Below are 6,000 nucleotides of genomic sequence, written 5' to 3' on the forward strand. Positions count from 1 at the left end.
CAATGATCCCAGTATCCCTCCCTCCCTTCCCTCTCCCGCCCCTTCCCACCCTGCCTCTGTGGCAGGCCATTCCCTTTTGTTCTCTCTCTTTCCTTTTGGGTACTGTGGTTTGCAAAATAGGCGTTGAGTGGCAATCATGTTCGGTCTACAGTCTACTTTCAGCATGCATCTCCCATCCTGGGAGGATCCTCCCAACACCCTTTATTTGGTGCTCCCTTCTCTATCTGAGCTGCCTTTTGCCCTAGTATGTACAGCTGGCCTTCAAGCCGTGGAGTGAACTTCCTGGTACTTATCTCAGCTATTCTTGGGTGTTAGTCTCCTATTTTGTTACTTTATATTCCCCAGATGAATGCAATCTTTCTATGTCTGTCCCTCTCTTTCTGACTCATTCCACTTAGCACAATACTTTCTATGTAGTGCCACTTGTGCGTAAATTTCATGACTTCATCTTTTCTAACAGCTACATAGTACTCCATTGTGTGGATGTACCAAAGTTTCTTTAACCAGTCATCTGTTCTCTGGCACTCCAGTTTTTTTTTCTTTCAGATTTTGGCTATTGTGAAAAGTGCAGCAATGAACATAGAAGTGCAGATGTCATTTCGACTATACTTTTTTGCCTCTCTGGGATATATTCCCAAGAGTGGTATTGCTGGGTCAAATGGGAGCTCACTGTCACTGTCATTGTCCTCCCATTGTTCACCGATTTGCTAGAGAGGGCCCATTAACGTCTCCATTGTGACACTTGTTACTGTTGGCATATCGAATACATCATGGGTAGCTTGCCAGGCTTTGCTGTGCGGGTGAGATACTCTTGATAGCTTGCCGGGCTCTCTGAGAGGGGCAGCAAAATCGAACTCGGGTTGGCCATGTTGGCTGCGTGTAAGGCAAACACTCTACCTGCTGTGCTATCGCTCCAGCCCAAATGGGAGCTCAGAATTTCTAATTTTTTGAGAATTGTCCATTCTGTTTTCCAAAAGGGCTGAACCAGTCGGCATTCCTACCAACAGTGAAGGAGGGTCCCTTTCTTGCCACATCCACATCAACACTGGTTGCTTCTGTTCTTTTGGATGTGGGCCAGTCTCTGTGATGTGAGATGATATCTCATTGTTGTTTTGATCTGCATCTCCCTGATGATTAGTGATGTAGAGCATTTTCTCATGTGCCTTTTAGCCATTCGAATTTCATCTTTGAGAAAGTTTCTATTCGTTTCATCACCCTACTTTTTGATGGGGTTGGATGTTTTTTTCCTGTGGAGTTCAACCAGTGTCATGTATATCCTTGATATCAACCCCTTATCAGATGGGTATTGGGTGAATATCCTTTCCCATTCTGTAGATGGTCTTTATATTTTGGTCACTGTTTCTTTTGATGTGCAGAAGCTTCTTAGTGTAATATAGTTCCGTTTGTTATCTCTGTTTTCACTTGCTTGGCCAGTGGCATGTCATCTTTGAAGATACCGCTGACTTCAATGTTGTGGAGGGTTTTGCCAACCTTGTCTTCAGTGTACCTTATGGACTCTGGTTTGATGTTGAGGTCTTTAATCCATTTTGATCTGACTTTTGTACATGGTGTTAGGTAGAGGTCTGATCCCATTTTTTTTGCATGTAGCTGTCCAGTTTTGCCAGCATCATTTGTTAAAGAGCCTTTCCTCTTTCCTTGCTCCACTTCATAGTTCTTGTTCCCTTATCAAAGATTAGATGATCATATATTTGGGGGTGTGTGTCAGAATATTCAACCCTGTTCCATTGGTCTGTGGCTCTACCTTTGTTCCAGTACCATGCTGTTTTAATTATTATCGCTTTGTAGTAGAGTTTGAGGTTGGGGAGGTTGATTACTCCCATTTTCTTTTTTTCCCAAGAATTGCTTTAGCTATTCATGGGGGCTTATTGTTTCATATGAATTTTAGGAGTGTTTGCCCCATTTCTTTGAAGAATGTCATGGATATCCTTATAGGGATCACATTGAATTTGTACAATGCTTTGGGGGAGTATTGCCATTTGACAATATTATTCTCCCAATCCATGAGCAGGGGCTATCTTTCCATTTACTTGTGTCCTCTTCTATTTCCTGAAGTAGCGTTTTGCAGTTTTCTTTGCACAAGTCCTTTACCTCCTCAGTTACGCTTATTCTGTGGTACTTGATTTTCTGAGGCATGATTGTGAACAGGATTGCTTTTTTCATATTAACCCTGTTCTTAAAAAAAGAATTGTCAATAATTCTTAGAAATGATCACTCTGGACAAGAACTGAGTGTTAAAAGTAGGTAAAGGGATATATATATATATATATGATAACCTTTCAGTATCTGTATTGCAAACCATAATGCTCAAAAAGAAAAAGAGAGAAGGAGGGAGAGAGAGAGGAAGAGAGAGAGAGGAAGAGAGAGAGAGAAAGGGAAGTATCTGCCACAGAGGTGGGGGTGAGGGTGGTAGTTGGGAAATGGGGGACATTGGTGGTGGGAAATGTGTACTGGTGAAGGGATGGGTATTCCCTTGAAACATTATACATTATATAACTGAAATCCGATCATGAATAGCCTTGTAACTGTGTGTCCTCAATTAAATAAATAAATATACCAAATATTTAAAAAAGAATTGTCAGACTTTCTCAAAAAATTAATGTTTTTCCTCTATAAATGACACTGCTGGGTGGGTAAATAGACAAGCTTCTGTGTGTGAGAAAATATTTGCAAACCACATATCTGATAAAGAACTATTATCTGGAGTATATAAAGATCTCTCAAAACTCAACCATAAAAACCCAAACTAACCAATTAGATCATAGTCAAAGACATCAGGAGACATTTCACTAAAGAGATTTCACTTATTCACTATGTGTACATCAAAAGACGTTCAACTTCATTGGTCATTAGGGAAATGTAAATTAAAGTCACGGTGAAGTACCAATCCACACTGAAAATAAAAAATCAGTGGCAACACAACATGCTAATGAGGATGTGGAGAAAGTGCAGTACTCATCCCTTGCTGGTGAGAACGCAAGTGGGCTCAGCCACACTGGAAAAGAACATACAGCTCCTTAGACGGGAAACGTGCAATGGTCACATGACCCGGCAACTGTACTTCTGGACAGTTTACCCAGAGAAAATCAGACTGACAGTGACCCTGTGATCTGTGGATCTATTTCGATTCATGCTACTGGAAGTGATGATGCAGATGTCTAATAGAGAGTGAAAGGTGAAACCTAAAGGCTGATGGATGCTGCTATGAGCTAGTAAAGAGCACAGCATCCAACTGAGTATTTGTACTTGTGTGTGTGCATGCATTTGGTACCGGAACTTGAACCCAGAGCTTTTCCCAAATGAGGCACTTTCTGTTTTGGTTCATGAACTGTAGGGAGAATCTTACCTTTCTGGGTTTTAATTCCTTATGAGATACATGTCTTGCAAACTGTCAGTACTCACCGGTTAGACTCTGCACCGTCTTTTTTTTTTTATAATCATAGATGCAAAAGCAAAAAAGAAACAAAAACACCCAACACAGGACTTGGTCACCTGCTCTCTGCTGATGCACCTCTGGGAGATGCTGTGCTGGGTGTCACCCCAACACTCTGATGTGCCCTGTTTCCCAGGCTTCTGCACTCCTGCCCTTAGGTTAGAAGTACTTTGAGAGATTGTTTTTTTTAATTTTAAAATTTTTTAATTTTTATTAGTAAGACACCATGAGGTACAGTTGTAGACTTACAAATTTTTGTGCTTGGGTTTCAATTATATAATGATCAAATACCCATCCCTCCACCAGTGCCCATTTCCCACCACCATGGATCCCAGTATCCCTCCCACCCCCCCACCCCCCTATCCCACCCTGCCTCTGTGGCCGGGCATTCCCCTTTGTTCTCTCTCTCCTTTTGGGTGTTGTGGTTTTCAGAAGAGGCATTGAATGGCAATCATGTTTGGTCTATAGTCTACTTTCAGCAAGCTTCTCCCAACCTGGGAGGATCCTCTCAACAGCCTTTATTTGGTGCTCCCTTCTCTATCTGAGCTCCCTTTTCCCCTAGCATGTGTGACTGGCCTCTAAGACATGGAGATTATTTTGTTTTGGTAGTCTGTGGCTGAAGGAGAAAAATGAGGGAGGGACAGCATCATTTTCATAATGGCAACTTTATCTCAAAAGAATGTCGAAGTTGTCCCTCTGCTTTAAGAAAAGGCCCCTTCCCCTGCAAAGGGAGGCCGCAGACTATCAGGTTTTTTGCTTGTGACTCTGATTTCTTTGACGAATGAAATTCAAAGTAGGCAATACTTAAGGACATTTGCAAATGGCTTTTGACTCTTGTGCCTGTGGACCCAGATCAGACTATGGCAGTTCTGGTTATATTTGTCATGTTGCTGATGGGCCTTGTCTGGACACTTTTGTGAAGGTACTCTTCCTTCCTGGAGGCTGGGGCCGGGGGTTTATGAGCATGTAACAGAAGAGTTGAATGAGACCCCAAATTTCAGGAGTTATCACGACTGAGGATTTTTTACATAACTGTCATCTGAAGCCTTTTGTAAGCAAAATTATTCTCTCCTCCCATCACCCAAAGGTGAATTTGAATGTATTTCTCTAGGTTTGATGCTCTCCCAATCTTGGGGCTGGAGGGCCCATCAAGGCACACCTAGTTTAGAAAGAGCAACCGCATTTATTTATGGGAGAAAAACGTTCTGCACTCTCTACCCAGAGATCCTGCCAATATGTTCTCTCAAATGATGCTCCTTTCAAGAGGAGAAAGCAGCTTTAATAAAAATAGAGCCTTCACGACATGTTATTCTTTATAATTGGACCCAAGATCACAAAGAGCTTACACTCGGAAGATAATCTGAAAATGAACGGGCAAATAATATAGTAATCACCAAATCCTTATTACTCAAAGCCTGTACATGACAGGAGGTCCTCTCTCCCTTGATGATCAAGCCTGACCCCTATTAATTTTAATAGGAGTTAAGTAGTCACATCAAGGCAAGTATCAGTGAGAACTCCTAGCAAACCAATCCTAGAGATTAAGACCTCCACTTTTGGCTTTCTGATGAAACTGGCACATCTCCTGATGCTTATCTGCTTTTTAATTGTGGTGTGTGTGTGTGTGTGTGTGTGTGTGTATCTGCATATGCATGAGTGTATGTGCGTGTGCGTGTGCGTGTGTGTGTGTGTGTGTGTGTGTGTCTCCCTTTTGCAGTGGAGGCAATTTGTAAATCCTATCTGCCGCCCTACCAGGAAGAGATAAATTATGAGAGGCTGAGACATTTGGCCCATTTGATAGCGTTTGCTGATAAATGGAAGTGTACCTTCATAATTAATACCCAGGCTTTTCTGAGGGGCTCCATTGCACTAAAGCTTGAGGGTGTCTGAGTGTAATGAAAAATGATTGTTGCAGTGCACCCCACTCTGCATCCCCCCCACCCCACCCACCTTTTTTTTTTTATCACTTTTCTCAAAAATATGCACAGGGCAAATCTACCAGAGGTTTTGTTGCAAAGAGACAGAAAGATCTCGCAGTTTTATTAGGCAGCATCTTCAAAGATTCAGTGGAGACAGACTTGCTTCTGAGCTTTGTAACATGTAAGTGACATTTCCCCGCGTTTAAATATGGCTTTGTTAGGCTGTGCTTGCAATCAGAATGCAAAAAAGAGTCCTGCCGTTAGAACCTGAAACCAAAGAGAAATAGATCTTCCTTTCGTCTCACTCTTGAAATAGGAAGTCGAGGGAAAGCCAGCATCAGAGAAATCAAATTAGATTTAAAATTCCTGTGAGCTCCCCGAATGCAAAATCAGGATAAACACAGTGTCCTGAACACTGAAAGTAAACAAAGCAAGAAGCTGTTGAGGATGATTTGGGGGTGGCAAAGTGAGACGGTTTTGTGCTGGGACTTTTTGTTCTGGGGAGTATTTAGGGAACTGCCTCACTGTTCCCCACATTTCTCACCTACAGGGGCCCAAGTGGTTAAGACCCTCTTGCAGAAGAAAGGTAGGCCCAGTCCGTGAATCTGCAGGCCCAACGGGGGCCAACAT

This window comes from Sorex fumeus, unplaced genomic scaffold (assembly GCF_029834395.1).
Source record: "Sorex fumeus unplaced genomic scaffold, SorFum_2.1 ptg000120l, whole genome shotgun sequence".
In the NCBI taxonomy this organism is placed as follows: Eukaryota; Metazoa; Chordata; class Mammalia; order Eulipotyphla; family Soricidae; genus Sorex; species Sorex fumeus.